The sequence below is a fragment of the Callospermophilus lateralis genome, chromosome 15, assembly GCF_048772815.1.
Source record: "Callospermophilus lateralis isolate mCalLat2 chromosome 15, mCalLat2.hap1, whole genome shotgun sequence".
NCBI classification, from domain to species: Eukaryota; Metazoa; Chordata; class Mammalia; order Rodentia; family Sciuridae; genus Callospermophilus; species Callospermophilus lateralis.
This window is the reverse complement of record NC_135319.1, coordinates 77,128,451-77,144,053: the sequence shown is the minus strand read 5'-3', so window position 1 is coordinate 77,144,053 and position 15,603 is coordinate 77,128,451. Positions and strand designations below refer to the sequence as shown.

The 15,603-nt window shown below is 40.0% G+C and overlaps 1 protein-coding gene across 1 annotated transcript in view; it reads left to right on the top strand.

The window, feature by feature from the left end:
- The first annotated feature begins 705 nt into the window (after positions 1-705).
- Gpam (glycerol-3-phosphate acyltransferase, mitochondrial) overlaps positions 706-15,603 on the top strand; it is a 56,511-nt gene continuing 41,613 nt past the window's right edge. The window contains exon 1 of the mRNA XM_076835058.1: positions 706-996. The gene's annotated coding sequence lies outside the window, so the exon portion shown is untranslated. The remainder of the gene's footprint in view (positions 997-15,603) is intronic.

Here is a 15,603-nt window from a genome sequence, read left to right as displayed (position 1 = left end):
TAGACATTGTTAAAGAACAAGATCCAGCCAGGTGCCGCAGAGCATGTCTGTAATCCCAGCAGCTTGGGAAGCTGAGGCAGGAGGATCCGAGTTCAAAAAAGTGAGGCACTAAGCAACTCAGTGAGATCCTGAAAGGATAAAATACAGAATAGGGCTGGGGATGTGGCTCAGTAGTCAAGTGCCCCTGAGTTCAATCCTGGTATCAAAAAAAAAAAAAAAAAAAAAAGGAAGAAGAAGAAGAATGAGGTCCAAATGTGGCTCTCTCCCAAGTCATGTATTCAAACACTGATTCTATCACAGGGGTTCTCTTGATGCTTTGAGTATATCCTTTGTGGCTTTGAAAACTTACATTTTTTCCCCCAACCTTCCTCTCCCTGATTTTCTCTTCCCTGATCTTTTCCCTATCCTTCTCCTCTCTGATCTTTTCCCTGGTCTTCTCCTTCCTAATTTCATTTTCTCTGAATCATCTCTTTAAATGCCCGCTGTTTCTGCTGATGGGAAGAATCACAGCCTTTGGGACAGGAGTTCCCTGTGTTTCTCCTTTGCTAGCAAAGCAACAAACCATCTTTTCCCCTTTTCTCAAAATTGTGTCCTCATTATTGGATTGGCATCGGGGACTAAAACAGAGCTTTCAGCAACAAATTTGGTGACCCAGATGGGACCCAAGAGCAGTCCCTGCTCAGCTTTCTTGGGCAGATCTGGCACTCCAGTGACCTCCACTTCCAGGCTGAGGACACAAGGTGGCTGGGGAGTTAATGAGAGCCAACCGCTGGAGAAACTGGGAGATGGTGTGAGTTTGCCTTGGATGAAACAAGAAGAGCTGATCTTGTGAGTCAAGGGAGGCACTGAGGGACCATCCCAGAAGATTCCAAATCTCTTTTTGCTTTGGGGAACTCCAGCCTTCTCTCCCTGAACTACACAAGTTGCTCCATCAGTTGCTCTATTTGAGAAAAAGGAAACTGAACTCAGGAAAGTCAAGACATCCTTGGCCATTTGGTACGTCCCTTGGTGTGCATGCCGAGACCCTTGATTTGATACACCTAGTTCCTCTTTCTGGGGACATCTCTGGAGCCAGTGGTGTAGGAGTCATGGTTAAGTGGGACTCGAGAACCTGGGGATATATGCTCCCTTCTGACCTGTTCTAGGTTCTCATCTGCTTGTTGACCTTGGGCTTGGGAATTCCCTCTGGTTGCCTGGTACTGCCCCTTTTTATCTGCTACTGCCCCTTTTAAGACATGGCCAGTACTGCATTGATTCTATGAGTAGACTCTTAGGAAAGATCTTGGCTGGTCAATTTAAGGGTTCCTATCTGTTGGCCATGGTTTGGGGGCTCCTCTCTGGTTGTTTCTCTCTGTTTCTTTTATATACAATCTTGCAATTGGAGTTGGCCTGTCAGAGGTAAAGGGGGCTGAAGAAGGGGCCAACTCTAAGTGTCTAAGAAAAGTTTTACTGTAATGATCTGACTTTTACATAGATTTCTGGGTTATTCTACAATTTGCAGGTGGAGTTGGTCTGTCATAGGTAAAGAAAGTAAGAGAAATTTGTACATGCAATTCTGTCTGTTTTAAAGGTTCCCATCTGTCAGCCCTGTTTTGGTGATCCTTTCTCATCTGTCTTTTTTTTTATGCTACTGGCTTTTTAAGACATGGGCTGTGCTGCATTGATATTATTGGTAGTCTATTGAGCAGAGAGATCTTAACTGCATGGGCCACCTATAGGGATAAACCTGTTTAAGAGAAAGGGGGTTTGTTGTAACACAATCTGGCCTTTAAGTGTTTTTTTCCTGGATTATTATACAATATTTTATTATTATTATTATTATTACTTCTACTTAGTTGTACATGACAGCAGAATGCATTTCAATTCATCGTACACAAATGCAGTGCAGCATTTTAATTTTCTTGTTGTACATGGTGTAGAGACGCACCATTCTGGCAATCATACATGTACCTAGGGTAATGATGTCCATCTCACTCCACCATTTTTCCTCCCCCCATAATCCCTCCCTATCTTCCCCTTTGCCCAATCCCAGTTCCTCCATTCTTCCCATGCCCTCCTCCCATCATAGATCAGCATCCACTAATCAGAGAAAGCATTCAGCTTTAGTTTTTCGGGATTGACTTACTTTTATAAATATAATATTCTCCAATTCTATCCATTTACCTGCAAATGCAATAATTTTATTCTCTTTTAATGCTGAGTAATATTCCATTGTGAATATATATCACAGTTTCTTTATCCATTCATCTATTGATGGGCATCTAGGTTGGTTTCACAGTTTAGCTTTTGTGAATTCAACTGCTATAAATATCAATGTGGCCATGTCACTGTAGTATGTTTATTTTAAGTTCTTTCTCGGTATAGACTGAGGAGTGGGATAGCTGGGTCAAATAGTGGTTCCATTCCAAGTTTTCTAAGGAATCTCCACACTGCTTTCCGAAATGGTTGCACTAATTTGTAGTCCCACCAGCAATCTATGAGTGTACATTTTCTCACATCCTCTCCGACACTTATTATTGCTTGTGTTTTGATAACTGCCATTCTGACTGGCATGAGATGAAATCTTAGAGTAGTTTTATTTGCATTTATCTAATAACTAAAAATGTTGAACACTTTTTTTATATATTTGTTGATTGCTTGTAAATCTTCTGAGAAGTGTCTATTCAGTTCCTTGGCCCATTTATTGATTGAATTGTTTGCTTGGTATTAAGTCTTTTGAGTTTTTTAAATATCCTGGAGATTACTGCTCTATCTGATGTGTGTGTGGTAAAAATCTGCTCCCATACTGTAGGCTCTCTCTTCACCTCAATGGTTGTTTCATTTGCTGAGAAGAAGCTTTTTTAAATTTGAATCCACCCCATTTATTGATTCTTGATTTTATTTCTTGTGCTTTAGGAGTCTTGTTAAGGAAGTTGGGACCTAATTCGACATGATGAAGATTTGGGCCTACTTTTTCTTCTATTAGGTGCAAGGTCTCTGGTCTAATTCCTAGGTCCTTGATCTACTTTGAGTTTTGTGTATGGTGAGAGATAGAGGTTTAAGATGTGCTACATATGGATTTCCAGTTCTCCCAGCACCATTTATTGAAGAGGCTATCATTAATCCAATGTAAGTTTTTGGTGCATTTGTCTACTATGAGATAACTGTATTCATGGGAGTTGGTCTCTGTGTTATCTATTCTGTACCACTAGTCTACATGTCTATTTTGGTGCCAATACCATGCTGTTTTTGTTACTATTGCTCTATAGTATAATTTAAGGTCTGGTATTGTGATGCCTTCTGCTTTACTCTTCTTGCTAAGGATTGTTTTGATCTCTTATTTTTCTAGATGAATTTCATGATTGCTTTTTCTAGTTCTATGAAGAATGTCTTTGGGATTTAAATAGGAATTGTGTTAAATATGTATAACAGTTTTGGAAGTATGGCCATTTTGACAATATTAACTCTGCCTATCCAAGAGCATGGGAGATCTTTCCATCTTCTAAGGTCTTCTTCAATTTCCTTCTTTAGTGTTCTGTAGTTTTCATTGTAGAGGTATTTCACCTCTTTTGTAAGTATTTTATATTTTATATTTTTTGAGGCTATTTTGAATGGGATAGTTTTTCTAATTTCTCTTTCAGTGAACTCATCACATGTATAGAAATGCATTTGATTTATGGGTATTGATTTTATATCCTGCTACATTGCTGGATTCATTTATTAGTTCTAGAAGTTTTCTGGTGGAATTTTTTGGATCTTCTAAATATAGAATCATATAATTGGCAAATGATAATAGTTTGAATTCTTCTTTTTCTATGCATATCCCTTTAATTTCTTTTGTCTGTCTTGATTTCTCTGGCTAGAATTTCAAGGACTATGTTGAATAGAAGTGGTGAAAGAGGGCATCCCTGTCTTGTTCCAGTTTCCAGAGGGAATGCTTCCAATTTTTCTCCATTTAGAATGATATTGGCCTTGGGCTTAGCATAGATAGTTCTCAAAATGTTGAAGTATGATCCTACTATTCCTAATTTTCTAGTGTTTTGAATATGAAGAGGTGCTATATTTTATAGAATGCTTTTTCAGCATCTATTGAGATAATGATTCTTGTCTTTAAGTCCATCAATGTGATGTGTATTACATTTATTGATTTCTGTTTGTTGAACCAACCTTGCATCCTGGCATAAACCCCACTTGATCGTGGTGCACTATTTTTTAACATGTTTTTATATGCAATTGGCCAGGATTTTATTGAGAACTTTTGCATCTATTTTCATTACAGATATTCGTCTGAAGTTTTCTTTCCTTGATGTGTCTTTGTCTGGTTTTGGTATCAGGGTGATGCTAGCCTGATAGAATGAATTTGGAAGGGTTCCCTCCTTTTATATTTCATGAAATAATTTGAGGAGTATTGGTATTAGTTCTTTTTTAAAGTCCTGTAGAACACAGCTGAGAATCTTATTCAGTCCTGGGCTTTGCTTGGTTGGTTGGCTTTTGATGGCATCTTCTATTTCCTTGCTTAAAACTGATCTGTTTAAATTGTATATGTTCTCCTGATTCGGATTGGGTAGATCATATGTTTCTAGAAATTTGTGGGTGTCATCAAGATTTTCTATTTTTTAATGGAGTATAAATTTTTCAAATAGTTTCTAAGCGTCTGTTGTGATATTTCCTTTTTCTTCACAAATTTTAGTTATTTGCATTTTCTCTCTTCTTCTCTTCATTAGTGTGGCTATGAGTTTGTCATATAAATAATTTTATTTATTTTTTCAAAGAACCAACTTTTTGTTTTGTCAATTTTTTGATTTTTTTGTCACAATTTCATTAATTTTGGCTCTGATATTAATTATTTCCTGTCTTCTACTACTTTTGGTGTTGATTTATTCTTTTTCTAGGACTTGGAGATGTAATGTTAGATCATTTATTTGTTGACTTTTTCTTCTTTTAAGGAATGAACTCGATGCAATGAACTTTCCTCTTAGTACTGCCTTCATAGTGTCCCAGAAATTTTGATATGTTGCATCAATGTTCTCATTTACCTCTAAGAATTTTTTTATCTCCTTCCTGATGTCTTCTGATATCCACTGCTCATTTAATATCATATTATTTAGACTCCAGGTGTTGGAGTAGCTTCTTTTTTATTTTATCATTGATTTTTAGTTTCATTCCATTCTTATCTGATAGAATACAGGGTAGTATCTCTATTTTTTTGTATTTGCTGAGAGTTGCTTTGTGACATAATACATGGTCTAATTTAGAGAAGGATGCATGTGCTGCTGAGAAGAAGGTGTATTTGCTTGATGATGGATGAAATACTGTTAAGTCTGTTAAGTCTAAATCATTGATTGTATTATTGAGTTCTTTAGTTTCTTTGTTTAGTTTTTGTTTGGAAGATCTATACAGTGGTGAGAGGTGTGTTAAAGTCACCCAGTATTATTGTGTTGTGATCTATTTGCTTCTTGAAATTGAGGTTTTGTTTGATATATGTAGATTCTCCATTGTTTGGGGTATAGATATTTATGATTGTTATGTCTCGTTGATGTATGGTTCCCTTAAGCAGTATGAAATGTCCTTCTTTATCTCTTCTGACTCACTTTGATTTGAAGTCCACTTTATCTGATATTAGAATGGAAACCCCTCCTTGTTTTCATGGCCCATATGAGTGGTATGTTTTTCCCCATCCTTTCACCTTCAGTCTGTGGATGTCTTCCTATAACTTGAGTCTTTTGAAGGCAGCATATTGTTGGATTTAAAAAAAAATCCGATCTGCCAGTCTATGTTGTTTAATTGATGAGTTTAGGCCACTGACATTCAGGATTATAATTGAGACACAGTTGGTATTCCTGGTCATTTTGGTTTATTTTTGGTTCTTAACTTGAGTTGGTTTCTCCTTTGAGAGGATTTTCCTTTGGTGCAGTTCCTCCCTTTGCTGATTTTCATTGTTGTTTTTCATTTCCTCCTCATGGAATATTTTACTGAGACTATTCTTTAGTGCAGGCTTTCTCATTGTAAATTCTTTTAATTTTTGTTTGTCATGGAAGGTTTTTATTTTATCATCAAATCTGAAGCTAAATTTTGTTGGATATAAGATTCTGGGTTGGCATGCTTTTACTTTCAGAGCTTGGTATATGTTGTTCTAGGATCTCTTGGCTTTGATGGTCTGGGTTGAGAAATCTGCTGCAATCTGAATTGGTTTCCCCCTATATGTAATCTGAAATTTTTCTCTTGTGGCCTTTAAAATTCTATCCTTATTCTGTACGCTAGGCATTTTCATTATAATGTACCTTGGTGTAGATCTGTTGTAATTTTGTACATTTGGTGTTCTATAAGCCTCTTGTATTTGATTTTACAATTCATTCTTCATGTTTGGGAATTTCCTGATATTATTTCATTGAAGAGATTATGCATTCCTTTTGTCTTGTGCCTTCCTCTATCTTGATAATTCTTAGATTTGGTCTTTTCATGTTGTCCCATAATTCTTGGACCTTCTGTTTGTGGTTTCTTACCATCTTCACTATATGATCAACTTTTTTTTCAAGATTATATATTTTGTCTTCATTGCCTGAAGTTCTGTGTTCCAAGTGATCTAGTCTGTGGTTGATATTTTCTATTGAATTTTTTTATTTGGTTTATTGTTTCATTCATTTCAAGGATTTCTGTTTTATTTTTCAAAGTCTATATCTTTCTTGACATATTCTTTTGCTAACTGTATATCCTCTCTTATCTCTTTGTTGGAGCAGTCGATTTTTGCCAGTATTTGCTCTCTTAATTCATTCTTTGCTTTGCATATCATTAATATATATATATATATATATATATGTGTGTGTGTGTGTGTGTGTGTGTGTGTGTGTGTGTTAGTTATAGATGGACACAATACCTTTATTTTATTTTTATGTGGTGCTGAGGATTGAACCCAATGCCTCACACGTGAAAGGCAATTACTGTACTGCTGAGCCACAACCCCAGCCCCTTGCATATTATTTTAATTATGTACATTCTGAACTTCTCTGACATTTCATCTACTGTGCTGCCAATGGAATTATTGTATCAGCTTGGGTTGTTTTGGGCACTTTCTCCCCTTGTTTCTTCATATTGTCCATGTGTCTTTCTCTCTAGCAGTGTGGATTCCAGGTATTACAGTTTCTACCTTATAATCTTGTAATGTCCCTGCAGGCTACCAGTACTTTGCCTACAGGAACCTGGATGATGGTCTTGTAGGTTCTGGCTGTTGTCACTAGCTGGAAAGCTGCAGGGGAAGCCACCCCACATATTGGTAGATGGGGCACAGCTCCTACCAAGCATGAGGGTCACTCTGTTCCTACCACACGGTGGGCCAGGGTCATGGTCATCTGCTGCCTCCTTCCGTGCAGCCCAGATTATTATACAATCTTGACACTGAAGTTGGTCTGTCAGGGGTTAAGTATATTAAAGAGATTCTTTATGTACAAGCATTTATGCAGTTGCATGATAAGGGGTCTGAACTGTTAGGAGCTAAGCTGAAGATGCCAAAAGGCACTGCCTCTGGTGTACAAAGATATCAGGACACCAGAAGAAAGGGTTAAAAATTTTTTCAATCTTTTAAAACCAGTGCTGGGACTCCCAGAACTATTTCTCAGCCTGGCCCCAGGTAGCCACAGATCATCTCACTGTGGGTAAAGGACACCAGACCTAAACTGTGAACACCAGCCCTAAACTGTGATTTTCCTGGGAAAAATTCTGGAGTTTCATCAGATCACATTCTTTGAGGCCAGAAAGTTAGGAACTACTGCTTTACCGGCTTTACTGACTTAGTCAATAGTGTAGTTATCAAAGAAAAATTCTATGCAAGTTTATAATTGGAAAGAAAAATGTTGGGGTTAAAGCTAGGGAATACTATGATTCAAAAATACCACTTTTATCAATTTTCCATGAAATGGTACTAATATCTGGATCAAATAAAACCTTCCTCCTAGACATTATTCTAAGAACTCTTATGCTAATCGCAAGTATCACAGAATATCTACCATGTGACAGGCACCCTCTCAGTGCCTTACATATCTTAACTTTTAATCCTTATAACACTATAAAATAGGTACTGTTATTAACTTTGTTTTATAGATGAGAAAAATGGGGCACAGAGAAATGAAAACCATGAATCGAGTTTACATACAGCATTACAAGACCCTTCACATTTGTGGATGATGCAGTTTGTCGAGCTGTAATTAGTGGTTCAGAATAATTATCATTTGGATGTGTCTGAACAGTACCCATGTTGTAAACTTGAAGCACATGCCTAATTATTAACTGGATTCCTAGACATGCTACCTCTGGTTTTGTGAATAAGAGAATTTACAGGTCATATGCAGAGGGGAGCCAGATCCCAGCTCTGCTTAATTAGAATTTGGCTAAGAGTTACTGTAGTTAAAAAAAAAATGAGGCTACTAATCAACAAAGTAACTTTATTTTTCTAGCCTTTATCACTATAAAAATAAATTTACTCTGGGTACATTAGGCATGTCACAACTCTGTAAAGCTGAAATTCAACTAAACCTTATCTCTGGGAGGTTAAAGTTTCATGCATTCCAGGATTTAATCCCTTTATGGGGCTTTAGATATAATTTACTCTTTGTCTAGATTGTGTTTATTCAACAGCTAATGAGCAGGTGACCTAGAAATTTAGATGGACTATTTTCTAAGGATGTCACCTATAACTCACCTAGAGAAAAATCAACATTACTGATATTAATGTTTACTTAACACCTCCATTGCCTATAGTGGTTACTAGGAATTCTCTAATTCGTGTGTGTAATTTATGTGTATCCAGTGGTTTTAGAGATGAAGTAGGAACATTGGCCAAAACTGAGAGCCTCTGGAAAAAATTAACTACAATGTTTTACCATCTCACAGTGCACCTTAGATGTGCAGTGGGAATGCAATGCATGTGTCATTCATCCTAACACAGCGAGGGATCAAGCTCCACAATCCATCCAACAAGTGGTGTGCAGGAGGAAGCTAGAGAAGAAATCGCACCCCAGGGTCTGGGTTATGGAGAGCCTGTTCTCTCATACTTACTTTCAGGTGGAGATTATCTCTGTAGGATGATGATGAATGCCTGCTAGAATAGACAAGGTTAAACCTCAGTCAACTGAGTTTTGACTTTATATTCAGGTTTTGTTTTATATCAGACAATTTAGATAATTGGAAACTGGGTTGATAAAAATTTTTACTTTGGAGATATTTTCTTTGGGGAAATTTGTATGTTAAAAGCCAAAGGCAGTTACACAGAATGCGTTTAGAACACTCAAGAGAATACATTTTCTAAAAGAATATCTTTGAGCCTCTATATGCCCTTGAAAGTAATGAAATTACTAGAAGTGAGCCTTAGTTGAATTTAGATTAATCTTTCTCCTAATTAGACTGAATGATGAATGACTGAGGTTCTAGGTTACTTTGCATTTAGAATATTTCCTCCCTTCCTCTCCCTCTCCCTCTCCCTCTCCCTCTCCCTCTCCCTCTCTCCCTCTCTCCCTCTTTCTTTCTTTTTTCCTACCAGGGATTGAACTCAGGGGCACTCAGCCACTGAGCCACATCCCAGCCCTATTTTGTATTTTATTTAGAGACAGGGTCTCACTGAGTTGCTTAGCACCTTGGCATTGCTGAGACTGTCTTAGATTATTATTTCCTTTTAAAAAGAGCCTGATCCTGAGGGAGGAAAGGTTTTTTTTAAAAAAAGCCTGTCCCCAGGCATATCCAGCTCTTTCTTTCAAGTGTTTTCAAATTCCTTCCTTCAAGTATGTGGGCACATGTGTGCTTCCCCCAGCTTCTGTGCTGCCCAGTTGACACTGTGGCATTCTTCTCCATGGGGGCAGTCACACAGAGTGCATCCCCACCATGTATTGCTGGCCATCATCAGAGATCTGGGCTGCTATTCTCCTTCACAGTTAATGCTGTCCCCTTGATTCTGACCCAGGGAGTGGATGGGAGTAGAGGACACCTGGGAAACCTGATGCCTTCCTTTGTCAGGCTTGGGTATATGACCACCCCAAGATTCACAAGGTCCTGAGTCCCCCAATTCTATGATTTACATATCCCTCCTTGAATACTTCCCAGAGCTACCCTTGCTCAGGCAAGTTGGCAGTTGCAAATGCCTTCCATATTCTTCTTCATTATGTAGTTGTATTTTAGACATTTGACAAACAGATATTGAACATCTGTTTTGTTATTGATCAAGGCATGATTCCATGCTAGGCATGCAGGGGAAGGGAATGGGGGAAGTCAAGAACGACATTTAAGAGGGAGAGTTGTCGAATTGTTGCCAAAACCTTGGTCCTTGTTCCTGATGCCAATTCAATACCAAGGACACGGTTTTGAGAAAAGTGAAAAAGGAAATTGCTTTTCTAGTGAAGGAGAACACAGGGGACTCCTGTCCCAAAGGCTGTGATTCTGTCCATCAACCGGAACAGGGGGCTCTTAAAGAGGTGACTCAAAGGCTACATTCCACATGATCTCTGTTGGGGTTATAATTCACTTGTTAATTTGGGAGATAGTCATTTCTGAGATCTTTTAATACCATCCCCAAAGTCTGAATCACTTCATTTCTATGATGAGTGTGTACTTAGGGACAGATAACTTTGCCTAGGATGGGGAAGGAAGATTAGGAAGAATTAGGGAGAGAGGAAGAGAAAGAAACATGTCCATTTAAAAAATAAGTTGCAGTGGCAAAGCAGCAAGGGCTATATTCAAAGCATAAAGTGGACACTGCTACAGAATGATTAATTCTACAACCAAGAGCTTTAATGGTAACTGTGATAAATTCTATGAGAGAGAAGCTCATGACTTTGGCCCCAACTTCGATTGAAGAGTCAACAGAGGTTTTCAGGAGGAAGTGAGATTTGAGCGGTGTTTGAAAGCATGGATTGGAGACAAGAAGGGAGATAGTCAGGGAGACCCTTGTAAGCAAAGCAAGCAGCCTGTGCAAGGGAAGAACAGACTTCTGTTTCCTGAGGAACTGAAAGCAAGGTAGAGTGGCTAAAGTCAGAGAAAGGGTGCATAGAAGGAGATGAGGGTGGAGACATTGGCAAGAGCAGACTGTGCTAGCCATTAGAGACCATGTTTAAGACTTCAGAATTTGTCCTAAAATCTGTAAGGAGCAATTGTAAGGATTTTAATCAGTTGGAGTGGGGAGGAGGAAGAGAGGTGGGGGTGTTTGGCATGATCCATGCTGCATTTTCAACTGTGCCAGCTGACAAGCGGTAGGGCATGTGTGGAAGGATGGTGGGTGTCAGAACTAGACATGAGGTGCACACAGAGTAAGCATTTTGCCTCCTGGGAAAGATGGCAGTTTGGATAAGAGTGCAGGTGGAGAGGGAAATGAGTGGATGCAGGGCTTAGAGTGATTTATAAGGTAAAATTGCTGAGTTATTCTGGATTGAATGTGGGAAAAGATCCAGAAGGGATATGGGAAAATTTCCTGAGTTTCCCGTGTGCTAGGGAGAGAGAATAGGGTGAGAATGAAGGAGGACCTGGATCCAGTAAAAGATGCCAAGAAAACAAGACATCTAGGTGGGTAGAAAGAAACGCAGGAGGGCATGGATCGTGAAAGTCAAGGAAAGGCCTGGCCCCTGATACTCAGAGCTTGGACTCGCTCAGTAAGATGTCAATACCCAATGATTTCACATCAGCTTATACAACAGTAGGAAAGTTCTTGCCACTGACTTCTAGGGTTAGAAGTTAGGGTTAGGGTTATGTTAGGGTTCCTCTTCCAGAAGACAAGGGTCTCACTGAGTTGTTTTCTGTACCATTTGTGTCAGCATCTCAGCTCCACCAACCATCTTAGATGATATCTTCCAAGAACCCATGGTGATTTTCAGGGATGTGGTCGTAAGCAATATTTAGGAACAAAAGGTCTTGCTAAGTGACACGCTGTCTTCAGTGCTGCAATCCTCCTGAGCACAATGAAGAAAACTCTCATGATATCATACAGAGTAGCCTGGCTTGATAGAAATTCCTAAATCTTTTCCTTTCAGATTAGGGCCTTTGCTTTCCCTCAGCATTCCTGAAAGTGTCCCTGAGGTTGTTCTGATAGTTATAAGTGCTGTTCATAAATGTTTACTTATTTTATTTTGAATTGTAGACAGGATACAGAATGGTAGGATTACAATTCCTTACCCACTTGCTTTACATGATTACTTTAGCCGGTGAAATGTGAGTGGAAGTGATATGTAGATTAAGAGCAAGTGCAAGGTTTACTATATTCCCTTTTCACAGCCTTGGCAACCACAGAGGACATATCAACATGTTGCTTCTTTCAGTCTGGGTCCCTCAATGACCTTCATGGACAGAGCCGCTATAATGTCGGCTCTGGGGTTGTGGCTCAGCGGTAGAGGTCGCCTAGCGTGTGCAAGGTCCTGGGTTTGATCCTCAGCACCACATAAAAATAAATAAATAAAAACAAAGGTACAACTAAAAGAAATAAATATTAAAAAAACCAATAATCTGTCATTAACCCATAGCATCTGCAAGAAATAAACTTTGTTTTCTTAAAACTCAGAGATGTTTGTTACTGATTCAATACCTAGCCCATCCTAACTGATCTACAGATGTGCTTCCCAGAAACTCCCTTAAGGGTTTGTGTGAGTTTGAAGAGTTTCAATGGTTTTAGGATAAAATGTTTGCCAGGATTCAAACTCAAAAGAATAGGATTCTCATTTTTCCCCCCAAAGTTTCTACAAGAAGTGAGTTTTCCAAGCACAGGGTCTTGGCAGCCTAGCCCTGAGGGCTGCCAAAAACACTATGGCAACATCCATAGCAAATTCTAACAGCAGTGACAGTAATAGCTATCATTTAGCAAACCTTACCATGTGCAGGTACTGTGCTAATTATTTGATGTAGGTTATTCTCTTTTATCTCAAAATAACCCAATAAGTAAATGGATATTAGCAAATCTATTTTCAGAATGAGAACACTGGGACTCAGATTAAATATCTTCTCCTTCTGGTTAGCCAGAAGCAGTCCTGGGATTGGAAACAGGTGAGCTGGAGGCATAGCCTTCACAGAGTTCGCAGGCATTCTGCTAGGAGGACTGGCTGCTAGTAGCTCAGTTCTTGAGCCACTGTCCTCTGTATGTTAGTGCCCTCAGCTCCTCAGGAGAATGAGTCTTCGCAGTGTGGTCTGTTTCTTTAGGTTTAGGATCTTCCAGCTCAGCCCTAACTAGTAGGCTCCCTCGTAGGCTGGCCAAATGACATATCACTATGAGCTTGTGTTCCACAATCACATTGATTTGAATTCAGACTGGCATTCTGCCACTTGCTAGATTCACGGGAACGTTCCAGGTTCCTCAGTTCCCCAATCTGAAAACTGGGAGTACCAATAGTTGGAAATCCATAGGGCTGTTGGAAGGATTGTTCTGCATTTGCCTCTTTGCCTCCTGACCCACTCTCCAATCTTCCCTACTCTACAGTATGTTTGGGGGCGGGGGTGATCCTATAAACTCATGCCTCAGGCTCCCTTGATGCTTGTTTTGATCAATAGGAAGGGTGGATCAGTAGAAGGAGGGCAGAAAGAGGGTAGACCCCTCTTTTCAGGACATGACTTTGTGGTTTAGGTTCCTCCTGGACAGTTCCCTGTCCTTTGTCCCACTTGGCTTTGTCATTGTAACCCGACGGGGGGGGGGGGGAGTGATCTCGGGTTGTTGCTATCTCTGGGTTGCCTCATGGTCCCCTTGTGTCCTTTCATCTCTTCCATGACCTTTTCCAATGGTTCTCTGATTAGAATCCCTCAGCTGAACTGCTTGGCATGGGCTCTGTTTTTCTGCGTGCTCCTGGCTGACACAGGCTTACTTGAAATGATGCCTATAAAGTACTTATAATAGTGCTTGGCACATGCTAAGTGCTGGATAAAGGGTTGCTCACCAAATGTACTTCCTTTCTACCTATATTCTCTGTTGCCAGTTGCCCCAGGGCTGACCCTAGGTAGGCCCCTGAATCACTATCCACTTCTCCTTCCAGATTGATGAAGAAGCACCTGGGCTTCTGTTTCCTGATTCCTCCTTATCTAATCTTACAAAGTAAAGGCTATGCATATCCCTCCATGACCTTTATGTCACATGCTACAGTTTTATTTTTATGAACTTCTTACTGTGGCTTTACAAGTCCTGCTTTATCTGATCTACCTTGGCTTTCCCCTTCCTCCCTCTGCTACTTTTCCTTTTACTCAACTCCAGTTATCCTGGTCTTTGCTTAATTCTCACTCTCTGCCAAGCTCTGTTCATCCTCTGGGCTTTGGCATGTCTGTTGGCTTCTTGGAGAGTCCTACTATGGACTCCTTCCATGGAGAGGCCCTTCCTCACCACTTTAAGGTCAGTGACCTTTGCTATTCTCTGTGACAGAGGCTATTTTTGAAGTCCTTGTTTAGCACTTTTCTTCTTTTTCTTACTTGTTCCCATTTTTCTTCCAGCTGTCCATTTCTACACGCCATAGGCCATCAGACTATCAATTCCACAAGGGCAGGGTCCATGCATAATCTTCATCCTTGTATCTTCAGAAATTAGCAAGGTGCCTGGTATGGATCAGGCTCTTGGTCAGAGTGTTGGGAATGGGTGAATGTTGTTGAATCAATCTGTCTTTAAATACCTCTTGTCAAGTTTCCCTAGCTATCCAGTAGTGATAATTTGGGAGTCTGCCCCCTGCCCCTTGCCCCAGGCTTGGCTCTGTTCAGGCTGGTCTTCATCACTTCTCCTTGCCAGGGCCCTGCCAGACACATGAAGCTCCAGTCTCTCAATGGTATGCCTAGCTACTGTGAGCTACGTAGATCCAGGGAAGGCCCAAACTTCACATGTGAGGGATCTCACATCCAAACCACAACTACTCCTTAACCCTGTCCCCTTCTTCAGGTCTAGGCCATGCAGATTCCTACCTGCTTCTCAGACAGCAATCTCTTTTGACTTCAGGGCCAAACAAAGGCTACTGACCCCAGGCAAACAATTTCTCATTTTTTGGTTTTCTATCACAAAATGGTTGTTATTTGCAAGTACTCAAGCTCTCTCAAGGGCTTAATGGACTTTTGGATTTAAAGCAAAGGAGACTAGCTACACTCCTGAAACAAGGGAAAATGGCTTTCATTCCTTAAGAATGAGCTAACAGATTAAGAAAAAAGATATATTAGCTAGTTTCTTAATTGCCCTAAATCCATACCCTGCCTGAGGCACCACTGGTAGCTAGAAGCCCAGAGTTCTGCCCAGTTCCTGCTGTGCTTCCTTCCTGGGAGGTGAGCCTAATTATATACCCCATCTGGCAGGTGGTGCCAGCACAGATCTCCCCAAAGTCTGAGGAGCCCTTCCTGTTTGGCTTGGGGATATTTGATGACCACCTTGAGGGGACTGTTGCTCCAACCTGCCTCTTCACAGGGGCCTCCTGTCCCAGTGTGCACATGAGTTAGATGTGGTTGGGTTCATTCTTTGGACATTACGTCTTACCACAATTGTCTTTGGTACGAGGGAAATTTCCTCATCTTCCGTTCTGTTTGCCCAGGAAGTTTATACTATTATAAGCCATAGTTCTATGTACTTTAGGACTTGGGAGCAAATAGATATGTAAGAGAAAATATCACATATTGTAGCATGAGAGCAATAACTCAAGGCTGAGTGAGTAG